Source organism: Ambystoma mexicanum, chromosome 5q (genome assembly GCF_040938575.1).
Source record: "Ambystoma mexicanum isolate Mex_15411 chromosome 5q, UKY_AmexF1_1, whole genome shotgun sequence".
NCBI classification, from domain to species: Eukaryota; Metazoa; Chordata; class Amphibia; order Caudata; family Ambystomatidae; genus Ambystoma; species Ambystoma mexicanum.
In genome coordinates, this window is record NC_090933.1 from 960,692,532 (window position 1) to 960,713,066 (window position 20,535).

The following is a 20,535-nucleotide window of genomic DNA, read 5'->3' on the forward strand; positions in this document are numbered from 1 at the left end:
CACTATTGTCAGCGAAAGATGAACTTCTCTCCTACGGTTTTGAGGTCTCATACCAGAAAGAAGACACCAACAAACAAAGGTCAGAGAGTACATCCTCAGTTGAAGACATCCGTACTACGAATGAAAAGCGCACAGACACTTTACGAGAGGTTTTTAAAATACCCCCTACAGAGATGGACAATGCCCGCGTGGCCAAAGTGGGAGCAACAGTGGACACGCAAAGACGGAAGTAACTAGACCGGCACAATGGAAAAGTGCTTTGTGAACTGGTTTCATGGAACACTCGTGGCTTTAGCCATCTCTTTCAAGAGCTACCTTTCTCCCTAGACAACAACTTCGTGCTGTGCCTACAAGAAACGTGGCTGCACGAAACACCGGCAAGAGATGGATATTCCATACTTTTAAATCCTGCTAGGAAAAACCACAGCGGTCGCCCCTTCTCGGGGCTACTAATAATGCTCAACAACTCCTTTGGATGGGAAATAAACAAAACATACATGCCTAACTTGTTTGTTCAAGGTATTCTGCTGGAATTTAAGCCATCTGTCTTCAAAGATTCCAAAAAGTTACTCCTGATCAATACATATTTGAACTTGAATCGTTGAAATGTGATGAAATTATTCACCTGTATCCCATCACTACGAACAATTATATCTGACGACATAAAAATCGTGGAGTATGCAACTGAACGTAGCTGTGATCAAGTTCTTTTGCATATCTCGTCTGCCTTAGTCCGCAACACCATCTTGAACGCTGCAGACGAATTACTGAGCTATGGATTCGATATTTCTCTTGAACCAACAAGCCCTAGTCATGCCAATCTAAAGTTAAGTCCAGGGCAGGCCAATCTCAATCAAAAGGACCAAAGACATTCTGACCCACGGCAGATTGACCACACTACCGACCGCCAAAGATCGCATACTGATCAGACTTTTAAAAGCAATACGAGAAATGGCAAAACAGACTGGCATTAGCCATTAATTCCCGGAAACGAATGTCCACGTGATTTCATCTCTTGGAACACCAGAGGGTTCTCCCATTTATTTAATCATTTTGATGTGGATTTGGGAAAAGTTTTTGTCATTTGTTTGCCAGAGACATGGCTAAGTGTGCCTCCAACTAGAGACGGATTTATGATCTTACTAAATCCCGCAATCAAAAACAAAATAGGGCGTCCTTCATCAGGCCTACTAATGATGATTAGGATTAATACATGGTGGCAGCTCAAGGATGTATATATCCCCAATCTGTTCGTACAAAGCGCCTTACTACAATCAAATCATCCAAACATAGGCGCGAGGAAGCATTTGCTCATTTTAAATGGGTACTGGAACCCGGGGAAAATCACTACAAAATCCTTCATCGAGTCCATAATTTACATACTTGATGACGTCATATTGAAGTATAAGAATCTCTCAATAATTTGTGCAGGAGACTTGAACTACAATTGGTTCAAGTACGATGAAGGTTACAACCCAGCTCCTGCCAAAGAAATTGCGTCTCGGGGTCGTCAATGGAGTCAAGCACTCCACATGAGGAATTGCCAAATGGTTAACAGGCATGTGACAGATGACCGCCCTCCAAAGCAAACGTGGTCAAACAATAAGGTTCATTCAATCATTGATTATTTCTGGGTATCGCAAAACCTGTTTGAAAAAGAATTGTCATTAACAATCGTACCCATGACCAACAGTGACCACAATGTTATGCGGCTCACCTGTCCGGTGGAATGGCCAACAAAAAATCGATGCCACGATATTCCTATCTCAGTGAACGCAGGTGGCAACCGTTTAAGGATCGACAAAGCAAAAATCCAAAAGATCAGCCAAAACTTCAGCAACGACGAAGCAACAGCGGTTCATTATTTCCCCTTGCTTTTCGATTTCGTAACTGTTCGAGTGGCAAATTCCACCATGGGGCATAAACATAAACACATATCATCGACAATTCTGACGCAAGCCAAAAAAGCGATGCGAAACGACGTGAGGAAGCTGAAGAAGTTGCTCAAGATCACCAACGACACGAGCTCCATAATCTCTGCAATCCATAGACGTCGTAAAGTGTATCGTAATTGGTTAAAATCTCAGAAAATTATAATAGAGCAGGACAAAGCTGAGCTATTAATGAAACAACTAGTCCAGAAAAACTCACGGGAAACATGGGCAATCCTCAATTCTGGGAACTCCAAACATCAGCCCATGGCGTCAAATGAGATTGACTCAGCGCAATGGATGCGTCATTACGCAAACATTTTTAGCAATCCACAACATGAAGTCGCAAGCGGCTCTAAGCAAAATCTGTCTTCATGGGACTTGCGTATTCCAGCCGAAGACATAAAACTCGCAATTCGGTCTTTGAAGAACTCTAACGCCGCTGGTCCGGACCTCATAACGAATGTAATGTTAAAAAACAATGAGCTATTTTCATAGAATCCCTATTTGCAAGAATATCTTCAGCGAAGAAAATACCTGTTTCTTGGCGGGATGCTATAATAGTTCCCATCCACAAGAAGGGCAATCGGGCTGACCCATCCAACTATCGCCCGATTGCCCTGTTGGATACCATCGGAAAAATGTTTGCCTCTTTTCTACGTCAACAGCTTTCTCAATGTCAGACGTGGAACAAATCCCAGACATGCGACAAACAGGATTCACAAAAGGAGTCGGCGTCAAAGTGAACTTGCTGCTAATGACCATCTTAAAACTTGAAAGTATAAGGGCTAAAACACATCTGTACGTCGCCTTTATCGATCTACGTGGCGCCTTTGATAGTATCAATCGCTCTAAGCTATGGCAAACATTGGAAAACTGGAACTGTTCAAGTAACTTGATCTACCCAATAAAAGCGCTTCATTCTGACACAGCCATCAGCATACGTTTAAACAATCAAGGCGCCCTATCTGATCAAATACCTACGAACATGGGCGTGAAACAAGGCTGCCGACTAGCTGCCGAGCTGTTCAAACTCTTCATTGCCGACATCCCAGCCCATCGCACAAATGTGAGATGTTTTCCACCAATCCTAAATAACACCGAAATTGGATGTCTCATTTACGCGGATGATGTGGTCCTTCTAGATAAGATCCAGATAGGCCTACAACGGCAAATGACAAACTTACATGAATATCTCATCAAAAACGATCTGGAGATAAACACTGACAAGACCAAGATCGTCGTCATTGGTAGAACAAACCTCAAAAGACAAAGGGCCTTCACTTGGTACATCGATAAGAATCCGCTTGATGTAGTAGACTCAATAAGATACCTAGGAATCTCTTTTAATAATTCCCTCTGCGAACATCACTGGAAAACCGACCTAATAGCTCGAATGACTCAATTCAGCATACAAGCACAGCTCTTGAACAAATCATATGGGAAATTCACTCTTACTCCCATATTGACATTCTATTCTCAAAAAGTAGTACCGGCTATTACTTTTGGCTCGGAAGCAGGCTGGAGCATAGACGTGGCTTTTTGGCAGAAACTCGAGGGTATTTTTTGGCGGCGGGTCCTGAAGCTACCAACATACATTTCAATGACTCAGTTAAGACATGAGCTTTCCTTAAACTCGTTACACACTACTGTCTTGTGGAAATCTTTAATGGCATTCCGGAAAATTATTGTAACGCCCATGTCTCCTGCTTATCAGATCTTCTCTAAGAGTGCTGGACCTGGTCACTCCAATTTACTTGAAGAATGGAAACAACGCTTGGTACAGATATTAACTGGTGCCGATTTAAATACCGACAAACTAATAATGAGACCACAATCTGCGAAAAAAAAGTTTGAGACTGTGAAGTGGATTCAGAATAACGAACAAAGGAGAAAGATGGCCTCAACATTAGATGCTGGAATAGGTGAACTTAAGCTGGGAGTTCCATGTAACTATCTGACGAACTGCCCGTCGAGACACCATCGTGAGCAGTTCCTCTGAATACGGCTGAATGCCATTGACACAAGAGCCATGTTGTGGCTTCGTCATTCCAAAGGAGTAACTGATGATATATGCCGATTTTGCTTGAAGGAGCCCGAATCCCTAGAACATTTAATAACTAAATGCACGATAATTACGGCAAAACGTATCCTACATCTTGGGAACTTTAGTCCTGCGAGCCCCGACTCTCGAGATTGGTGGTCTCATGCAATGGCAGGCAATTCCGTGAAACTATGCTGTGCGATAGTTGATTTCATCGCCTCTCTCAAATTGAAGGCTGTGGGTCAATTAACACAGATTGTGCCGCCCTAATCATGAAGCTAGATGGTACTTGAACGGTGGCTTTGGTCGCTCCTGTGCTTTATGCACTTATCTTTCTTGCATTTTCTCTTGGTTTGGTCTAGTGTTAGCGTTTTTGGAGGAACACGTGACAAAATGTTTGTAATAAAAGTCTGATGTCACAGTGTTACGCTGAGACATATTAGACTGATGTTGCAATAAAAAAAATAAAAAAAAAGTTACTCCTGATCAATACATATTGGAACCCAATGATGATCTCAACTAGTGCATATTTGGAATCAATAACATCAGTCATAGACGATAGCTTATTGATATGCCACAAATTGCAGATAATCATATGTGGCGACCTTAACAGCTCCTGGTTTGATGACATTCAGCCGACAAATTGGGCAACAAAAGAAACAGCCGACTTCAATGTAGAGAGAAGAACGCAATGGCAAGGAGCCATGAAAACCCGAGATTGTGAAATGCTAAATGGGATGACGAAAAGTGACAACCCACCAAAGTCGACCTGGCATGGTGGATCGAGGCACAAAACCCTGGATTACATATGGATTTCAAATAATGTGTGGGCCGACATTGTTGATCTAGAAATCATTAGGATCGCCAGCAGTGACCATGATCCGATACAGCTATCTTGGAGGTGTGACAAATATACACCTGAGGGAATCTACGAGACCGCCGTCTTAGTCAACCACGGAGGGAATAGATTAAGTATTAACACAGCCCAACTAGTCAAGTTTTCACAAAATTTTAAGATGGGGACCCAATCTCCAAAAAGCAAAATAAACTTTGCGCCTATGTTATCAGAATTTCATGTCATAAACAAATATCTTAGGCGAACTTGTCCAGACAGCGGAAAGTATCGATCCCTGGGATGTGACAGAGAACATTGATGATATTGAAGAAGTTATCCAACATCTAAAGAACTCAAGAGCCGCAGGGCCTGACGGCATTACAAATATCATGCTTAAAGAAAAAAAAGAGAATTGGTCCCACTTCATTGCCTATCTGTTTGAACTAATTGCAACAGCGAAAGAAGTTCCTGAGTCATGGCGAACGGCCATTGTCGTTCCAGTGTTTAAGAAGGGCAGTCGAGACAACCCCTCGAATTATCGCCCGATTGCTCTTTTAGACACTATTGGAAAAATCTGTGCAACCTGCTTACAACAGAAACTAGCGAGATGGGCCTTTGGTGCTGGTCTGATGGACTGTAGACAGACAGGCTTTACCAAAGGTGTGGGGAGTGAAGTAAATCTCCTAATACTAAATTTGTTAAAATTGGAGACGCTAAAGAAAAAGTCAAAGCTATTTCTAGCATTCATCGACATGTGTCAAGCTTTTGACTCAATAAACCGAGTCAAATTATGGGGAAAGTTGGTTAAGTGGAAATGTCCAACATCGCTATTAGATCCGGTGATAGCTCTACATTTAAACACCACTATGCGTGTACGTATGAACGCTCTGGGTGAGTTATCAAACAAAATTCCGACAAATAGAGGTGTCAAGCAGGGCTGCCCACTGGCAGCACTATTGTTTAAATTATACATCTCTGACATATCATCAGCACTTGGCGAGGTCTCATGTTTTCCACCAAAGGTGAATGGGCAACATCTGAGTTGGGCAATCTACGCCAATAATATTGTGCTAGCGGACCTTACACAAATCGGACTGCAAAGGCTGCTAATTAGATTTCAAGCGTATTGTAATGACAACAAGTTAACAATAAATGAAAAAAGACAAAGATTATGACTGTTGGCAAGGTGTTAACAAAGAAAGATTGTTCATTCAAATGGTCTATTGGTCATGAGAGTATAGGAAATGTTCCCTCCATTCGCTATCTAGGAATTCTCTTCAACAACTCCATAAGCGTATCAGGTTGGTTGTTAGATCTAAAAAATCAGATGGCCGGCTTTGGACTGCAGGGAGCCCGCATACATGCGGAATATGGGAAATTTACAACAATTCCAGTGTTGACATTCTATAAACAGAAAGTCGTCCCAGCGATTGATTACTTTCGGCTCTGAAGCAGGGTGGAACCTGAGCTTTCTTTGCTGGGACACACTTGAGGCAAAGTTCTGGAGACGTGTCTTCAGTCTCCCGCCATATGTCTCAATAAAAGCTATAAGACATGAGCTTGGTCTTGATTCCTTACATACTATGGTGCTATGGAAATCTACTGCAACTGTAAGGAAATTACACTTGAATGAACCTATGCCCGCATATAGAATCTTGACAGCATCCACACAACGACCACATGAAGGACTGCTGAGAAGCTGGGTCAACAAAATAAAACTAATTGTTGACGCCGCTAACATTAAATGGGAAATGGTGATGGCGACACCACACCACAGCTAGCGGAAAATAAATTCTGCCAGTGGCGTTGGATACAGAACGCAGAAAATCGTGCGAACATGAAGACTTCTTTGGATTTAGGCACCGCGACAAATAGCTTAGATAACTTACCAAAATATCTAACCCAATTTCCATCTAGATATCACCGAAACAAATTTCTGAGACTATGCTTAAATGTTTACCATACAAAAGATGTGCTATGGACCAGACATGATATAAAAACAACGGATATCATATGTAGATTCTGTCTGGCCAATGATGAATCCTTGAAACATGTAATAACTGAATGTGAGAAGCTAGTAAACGCGAGATCCTTATTTTTGGGCAAATATGCTCCTCTCAATGGCAACTCTGATGAGTGGTGGTTTAGGATGCTTTCTAGCCAAAATGTCCATCTAACCTGTGCGGTGATTACATTTTTAGAAAAGATCCTTCCGTTTGAAGAAATGACAACGTGAATATTCATTACTATGTGAAGGTCCCTGTCTTTTGTTTATGTGCATCTTATTCTTGTTCTTGTTTCTGCGTTTTGTTTTGTAATAAAAAAAGTTTGTAATAAAAGTTTGAATAAACTAAAAAATTACAATAAAAAAAAATAAAAATAAAAAGATATTGATTGATCCTTCTCTCTTTCCCTTTTCTACTTTGCCAACAATTAATATTCCCCTCAGGAATATCTCTCAATAGTTCGATTGCCTTGAGCCTTCCATTCAAAAGTGTCTGTAACATTATCACATATGACTGACTCTTGTCTGCCTTTTAGCCCTTTTTGGTCTGACTGTTACTCTGTTAGATACTTTCCAATATACTTGTCTTTTAGACATCCTTTACCTACTTGTGCTGTGTTTTCTCTTTCTTGACTTTATTGAAGATTTTCATTCTCTCTTAATATATCTTTACTCTCGTGACTACAACAAGTAGGATCAGTCCGATTATAATTTCTATTAACTCTACTTATTTCTTTAATCTCATGACTGGGACAAGTAGGAGCAGTCCAGTCATTATTTTCATTCACTCTTATTATTTCTTTATCCTCGTGACTGTGATGAGTAGAAACATGCCAGTAATGATGTGTATTCACTCTTCTTATGTTTTTGCTCTTGTGATTGTGATGAGTAGGAACAGTCAAATAATAACTTTAATTCACTCTTCTTATATCTTTACTCTTGTGACTAGGATGAGTAGGAACATTCCACTAATGATTTGCAATCCCTTCCCTGGGACTCCTGTTATCCCTGTTACTTTCTGTGGCGAGTGTTAACATCACCAGGTTCTTCACGGTCTCGGGATTGCCTTCCTTTTCTCCGTTACTGGCATCTTGCCAATCACGATTGGTCTCTCCATGCTTCTTCCTGAGGGTTCCCTGTTATTTCGCCAACAGTAATTACTTTGTGGTAATTTGCGACAAATTAATTACTTTGTATTTTTTCAGCAAAACTTTTTTTATGTGGGGTTTCCCACCCCATTGACCCCCTTCACCTTCATTGCTGCCGTTACCCTCCCCAGCCCCTTTATAGCCCTAACCCTACAATTTTCCAAAATATTTCTATGAAAATTCAAAGTAATTACTGTTGGTGAAGGAACGCAATACCAACTAGGGATAATGATGACAGATCAGCGTGACCGATCGGCTGTCTTTGAGCTAATCGATTTATATATGTTATCTTGGAACACTTGCAGCTACAGCAGCTTTACTGACAAACATCATTAGAATTTTAGTCTTGGAAATTATTGTATATTTTTTTTAGACAAAGTCTGCTTTATGGACTCTTTTATTAAGGATGGATATTTGCTGATTTAAAAAAAGGCTATGAAAGGGTTGAAAAGTCATCTGGCGGGTAGGTTTGTTAACTGGTTTTGATAACAAGTGTTGGACCGACATTTAGGAACGCTCTATCCATTGTGAGGTGGTTTTAGAGGCAAGGGCTTCATGGAACAGACTAGCATTATTGGTTCACAGGCACAATTATTTTTGCAAATTGCACAATTATTTAATGAGTGGTCAAACAAGATATTAGTAACTGGAGATCTGAACAGCAATTGTATTTAGGACGGTGGTCTTGTACGTTATGGTAAAAAGAGGGTTAGACTGGAGCGACATGATGGTTCAGTAGGATCTATTTAGAGTCAATGGTAACTTGATGGGCGAAATACCCCGTGCTTCCAAATAGAAGAGTGGCGGAAAACATAGTACCTTTGACTATATTTATGTGTCCCAAGAACTTTTTAAGAAAGATAATTATATCCTAATCATTGATAATGATTCAAGTGATCATGCACAACTGGAGTTAAGAATTGATCTTTTAATGCAACGGTCAATTCCAATTAATACCCTGACGAACCTCACTATTACACATACTATTACCAAACTTAAATGGTCATCAGCTCTATATGAAAAATGTATCTCATGCCTGACATTTATGCTTGAGTCTGGGTTCTACAAACTTGTAGCATTGTGGCATTGCAGAGCGTGGAGAATATTGGCGGAGATTCCAGGTTGGAAGGGAGAGAAGGAGAGCAAGCATGACGGTTGGAGGAAATGGAAAGGCACCGTTGTGGGGGCGGCGTACTCAGCGTATGCCAGAGGGGTCATCACTTGGGTGGCGCCCCACGTGCCGTTTCGAGTGCTTGATTCTACGGTGGACCCGGAGGGTAGAATGGTGGTGGTAACGGGTCTCTTGGAAAACAGAGAAATGCACATCATAAATTTGTACGCCCCCAATAACGATACAGGGGCTTACCTTAGGACCCTCTACGGTAAACTTGGCCCCCTGGCGGGGGGTACGGTAGTGTGGGGGGGGACTTTAACTGTACCGTAGACCCCAGTATGGATAGGTCCAAGGATAGGGCAGGAAAAATGGCACCGGCGGCTAAAGCGCTGAGTACCCTACTGAAAGACCTAGGCCTAGAGGATGCGTGGAGGAGGCTGCATCCCACGGATAGACAGTACTCACACTACACAGCGCCACATGATTTGTACACAAGGTTAGACTACATGTTTGTAACAGCCGGGATAGTGAGAGAAATAGAAGGAGCAGAATACAAGGCCCGAGTGCTGTTGGACCACTCGCCCTTGGTGGTAGACTGGAGACACCAGCCCCCACGCCCGCAGATCCCTATATGGAGATTTAGGACCGAGGCTCTGCAGGATGAGGGGTTTCGGGAGGGCCTGAGGGACGCCATTGAAGAATATTTTGATAAAAACACGGGAAGCGTAAGCTCTGTGGGCACACTGTGGGAAGCGTTTAAGGTGGTGGTGCGTGGGGTAGCTATTTCCCAAGTTAAAGGGCTACAGGGGGGGGGTTGAAAGGGAGCTCCGGGAGGCGTAAAGAGAGCTAGAGGAGCTCACGCGTTGCGTGAGCACCGCTCATGATAACAGAACCAAAGTAGAGGAGCTACAGTTGTCCTGTAGTGCACTCTGGGATAGACTGTGCAGACTCAGCTACAGGAAATATACGGAGCGGATACACGCAGGGGGCGATAAGCCGGGCAGATTGCTGGCTTGGCTGTACAAGAGTGAGACCCCCCGCTCGGTGATTAGTGAGATTCAGGGCGAAGGAGGTAGCATATGCAACACCCAGAAAGAGGTAAATGAGGAATTCCTTAAGTTTTACAGACACTTGTATGAGGACACGGGGGAGGATATGGGTCAAGACATACTAGACACATTGGGGGACTTTGAGCTGCCCACGTTAGATGATCTAGAACGCTCTGAGTTGGACGCACCTGTCACCTCGGATGAGCTGGAGGTAGTGATTCGGAACTTGCCCACTTGCAAGGTGCCGGGTTCAGATGGGCTGCCCAGCGAGTTCTACAAAACATATCAGCAAGAGTTGCTCCAGCCACTGCTTGCCACTTTCAACGAGGCCTATGAGAAGGGAGAACTCCCGTTGTCTCTCCGTGAGGCCGCAATCATCCCACTCTTGAAACCAGGCAAGCCGGCCGTGGAGTGCGGGTCTTACAGACCGTTGTCCATGCTCAACCAAGACAGCAAAATACTCACGGCGGTGCTGGCTAATAGATTGAAAGGCGTGATTAAGAAACTGATACACCCAGATCAGACGGGATATGTTCCGGGCAGGAACATCACCGATAACCACCGGAGGCTACACCATGTCATGGACCAAACTGAGGAGGACACGGGCGAGCTGGCCATAGTGTCGTTAGACGCGGTCAAGGCCTTTGACTCGGTACGATGGCCCTGGCTGAAAGCGGTCCAGAAGGGGTATGGAGTGGGACCCAGATACCTCAGATGGGTACAGTTGTTTTACAGCACCCCGATGGCGAGGGTTAAGACAGGGTCCACGGTCTCAGATTCTTGGCAACTGGGCAGGGGGACCAGACAGGGATGTCCCTGGTCACCGATGCTATATATACTGGCATTGGAGCCGCTGGCAATATGCCTGCGTCAACAATATGGGGAGGTGGGCATAAACACGGCCAGTGGAGAGCATTTGATATCATTATATGTGGATGATATGCTCCTTTATTTACGCTATCCAGAAGAAAACCTACAGTACGTCCTAGAGGTGATAGAACGGTACGCCATCCTCTCCGGTATATCGGTGAACCCTGGAAAGTCCAGCCTGTTCCCTTTGGGTAGATATAGGAATGTCCCGGTGCGGAGGCTGCCTGTTCTGCCAATACCATGGCAGCCCGTAACATTTAGGTATCTGGGAATAAACATTTACCACAAGATCGAGACAGAACACAAGCACAACACGGAAAAGGCAATAGAGGGGATTAGGAACAGCATGGTATTTTGGTCCACACTGCCCCTGACCATGATGGGGAGGGCGGCCTTGCTCAAGATGGTGGTCCTGCCTAGACTCTTGCACTTTTTTACAAACGTCCCGTTTCTGATACCCAGAAGCCTATTCGCGAAACTTCACAGCGTGTGTAGGGGTTTTGTGTGGGGCAGCTCTAGGAATAGGGTGGCTCTGTGGAAGCTCCAGAGGATATCGAGGATATATGAGCTCCTGCGGGCAAGGGCAGGGAAGGAGTTGCTCCAATTGAGACAAGATTTGGAGGAGGAGATGGGAGGACCCATGACGGATGGGCAGTGGGAACGGGCCCAGAGGTACCATAAAAAGGTGTCCCGTAACGCGAGATTCCAACAGCTTCAGTTGTATGTTACCCACAGGGCTTATTTAACCCCCGGGAAGATTGCAAAGTTTGGGGGATCAGCTATACAGAAATGCCCCAGGTGTGGGGAGATGAACGCGGGACTGCTACACATGTTTTGGGCTTGCCCGGAGGTGCATAGATTTTGGAATGAGGTCAAGACGAAACTGGCTGGTGGGGGGTAGTGCTGGATGTGGAATCGGCCTGGTCATGCTTGCTTGGACGATTCCCTAGACCCTGGCGTTTGAAACACCTAAGCAAGATGAAGGACCTGGCCTATGTCTTGGCCAAACGTAGGATCGCCATGGGCTGGAAGGCGGCCCATAGACCTAGGGTGGAATTGTGGGGCGAAGAAGAAGTAGGGCCCTTGTTGGCCTGGCGGCAATTGGTGGCCTCGTTGGCAATCCCTCACCAGGGTGACAACGAAACAGAGGACCCGGTTGATGGCAGTCTAGGTAGTGTGCCACCCAGTGATGTTCCCGTAAATGATATGTGAGAACTGGCTCTAGTTTAAAGGGGGAGGGGGGAGTTGGGGAGTTTGAAAATGTGTTGAAATATGATACTTTCTATGTTTTGAAATGGTTGTAGTGTGTTTGTTTAACCTTAAAAAATAAAATAAAAATATATTAAAAAAAAAAAAGCATGACGGTTGGAGAGAGCGGACGGAGAAGGAGAAAGATGACGTTCATATCCACAATTACCATTTATTCCCAATTCAATATATAGATACCGAATAAAGCTCAAGTTCATTTAAATGCTTATCAAGTGTTGCATCAAGTGGCAACGACGAAAAGAAGTACGGCGACAAGCAGAAGTGCTCAGGCTCCGGTTCAGGCGTACAGGTGGGAGTGCCACTGCCCCTGCCACTGCTGCTGCAATCCCATAAAAATAAAAGAGAAAGTGGCTACGCTCCAAGCCGCACATGCACATAGTAAAGTTTGCAAAAGCTCTAACAACGTCCGGAAGCTTACTAACAGAAGCGCATTAGCGGAAAGGACCCTACAACATGCCCCCAGACAGGCAGCTTCTGATAATCCTTACAATCCTTATTAAAGCATCCTCCTCGCCCCAGTATAAATATAAAAACACTATATTTATTTGCTTGTTATTGATACAAGAGTTCACTTGTGCAGCTATTGTCATGAAAGAAAAATAGTACAGCTCCTAATATTCAAGAATAATTAACCCAAGCAGGACTACAGGAAGGTACCTTATTTTTAGCATTTTCTGGTGCCACTACCGGCACACACATCAGTACGGCTACCCAAAGGTGTGCAGGAGACATGTCGATACACAGTGTTGCAGCGCCTCCAATGTATTTGCTTGACGTTGGGAAGCCTAGATGGTAATGGAAAAGATGGATTCAGATATTTGAACACTATGCCAATGTAGTATGTGGCACAAATTATAGCATGTTTAGGCCCAGCTGGCTAAGAAAACTTTGAAGATCTACCTGATCTTATTACAGATGAGTGTGGGGATATGCACGACTATGAGAAGTCCATACAGAAGATGAATAAACATTACAAGAAGAAAATAAGTACTATGTTAGAAGGATATAAGTTTGTGTAAAGAGTACAAGAAGAAGGCGAGCATGTCGAACAGTACATTGCTGCGCTTAGGAAATTGTCCAGAATGTGTAAATTTAACCAACAACTAGAAGAAAGATTGAGAGACCAATTTATGTTGGAATGCAATAGTAGCAAAGTATGAGAAAAACTGTGAACAGAAGATGATTCACCCCTAGACACAGTACTCAGGATGGCTAACGTGGTCAAACACATACCATACAGTCCGCTGCTGAAGAAGTGATTGCCAGTGTGAGTAATCAGAATAGGAGAAGAGGAACCAGTAGTTACAGAGATTCAAGGTTCAACTACAAAGGCAGATTCAACAGTGAAAACAGAGATACTCGAGAAACGATGAACAGGAGACTCAACGCCGGTTATCAACCCTGTGGTTGAGATGCAAAACGCTGAAGAGGTGGAACCATCTCGAGAACGTGCCGCAAGGAGAAGGCCGTTGGAAAAGGCCTTTCTCCCTTTCCGCAGCTCCGCTGCGAGGGACCATGTCAGCTGTGCCAACCTGAGTCGGCCGGAAGAAGGAAGCACCCCCCAGGAACCCGCCATCCGCCCAATCCACATCTATGCCTCTAGCTGCTATGGCAACCCGCCACAACAACTAGGAAAGCGGGAAACTGCCCGCGAAATCCACAGCAGCGTTGGACTGCTGCCATTGGCCCCTGCACCCTGCCAGCTCCTCCCCTCCTGGCTTATATGGAGGAGGAGGAGACCGGCAGGCAAAGCCGCAAGGAGAAGGCCGTTGGAAAAGGCCTTTCTCCCTCTCTGCAGCTCTCCACTGCTCGACGTCGCGGAAGGCGCTGAAAGGCACTCTGTTCAAAGGTAAGGCTCCAAAAGCTACCATTACAGATATGCGCGACCAACAAGGGAAACCAGTCCCTATAGATGTTTGCCATAGAAATGCACGGCTGCGATCGCGCACCCGCTCTCATTTACAGTCCCACCTCATTCCCAGCCTTACCCTACGTAACCTAAGGCTAGGATACAGATGCGCCCCATCCTTAGCACGCCCACATATAACCCTATATTGCTATGAGACCCGAACTCTCACACCGCTTCATCCTGAGGCCCAAGCACCAGTGACAACAAGGAACAAAAACATTGGGACCGCTATGCATCTAGCACCTGAGCCCCCTGTAGACCCTATGCACATTACTCAGAAGGCTTGTCATACTATGCCCAAGGCCTCTGTGGCCCATATGCCCCACAATATGTTGCCCACGACTGATGCTGCATTGTTTACCATGCCTAAGCCCTCCGTGGCCCCTGTGTCTACTGCTGTGCTGCCCACTACTGATGTTGCAATGTTTACCATGCCTAAGCCCTCCGCGGCCCCTGTGTCTACTGTTGTGCTGCCCACTACTGATGTTGCAATGTTTACCATGCCTAAGCCCTCCGTGGCCCCTATGTCTACTGTTGTGCTGCCCACTACTGATGTTGCAATGTTTACCATGCCTAAGCCCTCTGTGGCCCCTGTGTCTACTGTGGTGCTGCCCACTACTGATGTTGCAATGTTGACCATGCCTAAGCCCTCCGTGGCCCCTGTGTCTACTGCTATGTTGCCCACTACTGATGTTGCAATGTTTACCATGCTTAAGCCCTCCGTGGCACCTGTATCTACTGTTGTGCTGCCCACTACTGATGCTGCTATGTTTACCATGCCCAAGCCCTCCGCTGCCCCTCTGCATGTTGCTTCCACACTTTCAAAGACCAATACGACCCTCAGGTGTGCCCTAGTTAACGCCCGCTCATTCCCTGCCCATGCATTAGACATTAATGACCTCATCATCAATGACAACCTCGATATCCTAATAATCACTGAAACTTGGCTCACTGAGAGCTCAGGCCCAGCACTATCTCTCGCCATTCCACAAGGGTACACCATCTTCAGAAAAGATTGGACCCTCCAGAGAGGAGGGGGTGTAGCCCTCATTGCCCGGGAAAGGCTATCCATTAGAGAAGAGGAGGGAAACTGGTCCACAACTCTGACTACCTCCCACTAAAAATGTATTTCTCCCACAACTGCATTATCAACATGTATATTGTCTACAGACCTCCTGGTCCTATCATAGACTTCCATGACACCCTCATCCACTCCTTGTCATACAACATTAAAAAGACTTCACAAGTTGTCCTACTGGGCGATCTAAACCTAGGGCTCGACGACCCTAAGGACTCCCACGCCAGATCCCTCAAGAAGGCCATCACTACCTTGGGCTTCACACAATCTATCACAGACCCTACCCACGTCAAAGGACGCACCATTGACTGGATCAGCCAACATAACTGCTCCATCCAAATCGTCGCTAACAGCCCCATCCCCTGGTCTGATCACCACTATCTCCAATTCAACATCGATACAAAAAAAGGTCCTCCTGAACCTATTACCCCCCTCCCTGCAGCACTCGCAAGGAGCTCACGCCTACTCATGGCCCAAAACCTAGCACCCTTCTTACAGGTGCCAGGCCTTCAGGCCCCCTTCTCCAAAGACCCAGAAACCCTAGCCAACACTTTCAAAGAAATCGTCGCCCAAGCAGTCGACGCCATAGCTCCACTTACCCTAAAAAAAGCCAAGAAAATCAAACACTCTAAAACTTGGTTCTCAAAAGATTTGCTTGACCAACGCTCATGGAAGAGGGCTGCACTCCCCGCTTGGAAAGCTAATCCCTCAGAAGCCACAAGGAAAGCCTTCAAAGCCATTTCCATCTCCTACAAAGCCAACATCACCTTAGCCAAATCCTCATCATTCAACTCTAGGATCAACGACGCCAAATCAGGCCCCACAGAACTATTCACTATCTTCAGGGAACTAGAAAAGCCCTCTGTGCCACCTCCCTCTCTCCTTAAAGATGAGAATTGGTGCAACAGCATTCAATCAGCCATGCTTATCTTAACCTACTCCAAACCAAAATCAGCGGCCACCAAAAATCTCTTAATAACCTCATAGCTAACCTACATAAGGTTACGCCTAAACCGCCCATGACTATATCCTCCCCACCCTCCACCTTCCACTTTAGAGATATGACCGAACTTGAAGTGAGCACCTTGCTCGAATCCATCAAACCCTCAAACTGCAAAGGAGATGCCTGTCCTACCCAACTCATCAAAGACTCGGCACAAATCCTAGCACCTTTCCTTACTGCATTCATTAATTCATCCTTCCAGTCTGGACACATTCCATCTGGTCTTAAGGAAGCATGGGTTCGCCCACTCCTCAAGAAACCTTCCCTTGACCCAACGGTTCCAGGGAACTATAGACCCATCACCACCATCCCATTTCTACTAAAAAATTCTTGACTAAGCAGCCCATCTGCAAGTCCAAGAATTTTTGGAAAAGAACCATCTTCTTGGCCTGCGGCAATCTGGCTTCTGCCCACGACACAGCACTGAGACGGCCCTCTTAGACCTAAAGAACCAAATGGATGATATCAGACCTGCGCCCCTCCTGCTCCTTGACTTGTCAGCAACCTTTGATCTGGTTGATCACAACACTCTGTGTCGCCATCTAGCTACTGAGGCCAACTTCTCCCCAAAGGCATGTGAATGGATCACCTCCTTTCTCCATCAGGGAGTCTTGAAAGTATTCTCCGACACTGCCTGTGCCACCCCCAGCCACATCAAATGTGGCGTTCCACAGGGTTCGTGCATTGCACCTACCCTCTACAACCTCTTTACAAGACCCCTGTTCAGCATCCTTGACGCAATGCACATCTCATACACGAACTATGCTGATGATACGCAGGTGCTTATCCCACTCACAGGGGACTATGATGCAGATCTTAACACACTCACCTCCATTTACTCCACCATCCAATCCTGGATGGCAGACAATTGGCTCTGCCTCAATAGCGAAAAAATTGGAGCTCCTGCTCATAGAGTCACCCACCACCCTGGGCAACCTCGATGAGCAGTACTCATCCTTCTCTATTGACAGCATTCCAATCAAAGTCTCTAACAATGTCAAGTCTCTAACAACCTGACTATGGACAGGCAGGTTAATGCCATTCCCTCATCATCTGCGTACTACACCAATGTGTTAAACGCAGCTAGACCCTTCTTATCCCGTGAGAACTGCCTTACTATTGCCAGGGCTATAATCGGTTCCAGGCTTGATTATTGCAATGCTCTCCTCATAAGGACATCCCAAAAAAACCTCAACAAACTCCAGCTGGTGCAAAATAATGCACTCAGGGCAGCCACTGGAACTTCCAGAAGAGACCACATCTCTGAAGTGAGAAGACATGTTCACAGGCTTCCAGTCAAAGAGAGAATTGTCTTTAAAACTCTTGCCATCACCCACAAATGCCTCCATGAGCTCGCACCCCCATACCTATCCCAAAGAATCACGAGGCATACTGCCTCAAGGCCTCTCAGGGAAGGCTATTCCAACACTATCCTCACCCCTAAAATCCGTAAAGCCCGAGCAGGCAGCTCCAGCTTTCCCACACTGGCCGCTACACACTGGAACGCACTCCCTCCTCACCTAAGACAAATCGAATCCCACCAAGTTTTCCGGAAAGCCATCAAAACTAAGCTCTTTAACTGAAAAGCTTTAAACTGTTACCACCCTTCTTAGGTAGAGCCAACATACTGTTCGCTATTATTCTGTATGTTATGTAATTTGTCATGTAATTTTGTAATTAACCAAGAAGCCTAAAGGCGCCTCATCCTGTATGTCAAACTTCTTACATATTCTTGTAACAGCGCCTCAATGCGCCTGGGCTGCAAGTTGCGCGATACAAAACACAAATAAATAAATAAATAAATAGCCCTTCTACTTGGGCTAACAGTCCATATTGTCCCGCTCTAGGGATCATTTTCAGGAACTGCAGAGGAAGAGGACACCTGGCTAGATGCTGCAGGAGTAGGAATGCTGCCATGAATTGGATTGGAAATGAAGATAGCGAAAAAGGTGAATATTGTGTCTCAGCAGTGATTGGAGAACATGAAGATTTGGATAGCACCAAAACCACCATCGTAGTCAAGGGTCACCCGATAGTCATGATGGTTGATTCAGGAGCCAGGTATACACTCCTCCAGAGGTAATATGGAAGAAATCTGGACCAAAATACTTGCATTTAATCGATATTAAGCCAAGAGTTTATGGTGGTGTAAAAATGTAACTCAATGGATGGTTCATGGCAATGCTAGTTTTTAGGGATAGACAGGCTGAGGGATGGATTTATGTTTCAAAGAAGAGGGCATCTCCCTTCTCAGCTGGACTCATCAAAGATTGTTGAAGGTGCGACTAGATCCTAATGCAGCAGAAACTGTTTTTTTAATAGAAGGTCCAAAGATGAAGAAGGAGAAGATACAAACGAAAAAATTCAAAGATGATATAGGGTGTGTGAAAGGTTTCATGTATCACATAGTATTGAAACAAGGCACAAGACCTGTGATGCAGAAATTGCATAATGTCCCACTGGCAATGAGAGATGAAGTAAAAATGGAACTTAAGAAGCTAGAAGAAAAGGGCATTATTCAAAGCACTGATGCATCTGAATGGGTCTCCCCCCCTAGTTGTAGTAAGAAAAAGCTTGGGGGGGGAAGGTCAGAGTATGCATCGATTTAAGAGAACTAAATAAGTGTATAATTCCTGAAAGGCATCCACTACAGAATATACAAGAATTGATTTTGACAATGTGGTTGGCAAAGGTTTTCTCAACAATTGATCTTACAGCTGCTTACCATCAAGTAATGTAACACAAAGTGTCAAGACAGTTGACGGCTTTCATTACTCTAGAAGGGCTCTATTAATATCGCAGGATGCCGTTTGGACTAATACCAGCTGCTTCAGTGTTTCAAAAAAATTATGTATCGCATTCTGGATGGAGACGAGGGAGTCATCTTCTTCCAGGATGACATTCTGGTGTATGCCGAGAATGAAGAAGAACATAACAGACGGCTAGAGAGAGTATTCAAGAAGTTGCATGATATAGGGATGACTCTGAGCAAAGAAAAGTAAAAAATTAACAGGAAAGAGATTGAATATTTAGGACATATAATCTCCAAAGAAGGGATTATGCCATAGAAGGATCTGGTGGATGCAATAAAACACATGGTCATGCCCGACTTTAAGGATCAACTGAGAACTTTTTTTATGTATGGCTGAATATTATGCTAATTTCATGCAAGGATTTTCCGATCAACAGTGTCTCTAAGGAACATGATGAAGATGAACAAAAACTTCTTTTGGGATGAAGAATGTGAAAATGAATTCAGATACATAAAGGAAACTATGGCAAGAGAACCTGCTTTATGGAATTAGGTAAGAGGAAGACACACAGTTATCACTACAGATGCCACTAATGTGGGACTAGGAACAGTCCTGACAAAGGTCCATGAGGGAAAGGGGTATATCACAAGTGTCTGGATCTCAGTTGCTTAAATGAGCAGAAATAGCATATGCAACCGTTGAGAAGAAAGCACTGGCCATCAAGTGGGCTGCAGACAAATTAAGAAGTTTTGTCTGGGGAGTTAAATTTGAAGTGCATACAGATCACAAACCGTTGGTGGATGTCTTCTCTACAAAAGGTTTGGATTGAGTATCAGGCCGGATAAGGAGATGGGTATCCAGACTACAGGAATTTGATTTTTCGATGGCTTACAACCCGGTTGTGAGAAACTATGCAGTAGATTGTTTGGCGAGAATGACAAACAGCATGGACACCGAGGATGAAAATGATGATCAGGAGATTATCTGCGAGATATATGATACAGCAATATCATAGCAAGAGTGGAAAGAAGAGATGTTAAAGGATGCAAAAATGCTGGCAGTGATGCTGAGCCTTCAAGAAAGAGGTTTAAACAAGGATAAAATGGAAAGGGCAGGAGTGGAAGGTTTCTGGAACGTGAAGGGTGAACTTTATGTCCAAGATGGTTGTCTTATGAGAGGAGATAAAGCGCTACCACCTGTGGGAATCAGGGAGAAGGTGATACGCCTTGGACATGAAGGCCACTAAGGAATTGTAAAGACAAAGCACAGAATAAGGACTACCTATTGGTATCCAGCGTGTGAAACACCGAATGAGAGGAGCATCAGAAACGGTATCATTTGTATAAACTGTGATAAAGGGTGTATAAGTGAAAAGTATCCCATGGTGTTTACGGATATTCCCAAAAAACCATGGAAGGAATTAGCCATTGATGTGTTTGGGCCTGTATGGAGTGGATTTAGGCTAAATACATTATGCATTTTAGACATTATGGGACCCCGTCGAGGGATTGTGAAAAAAGATTGTCT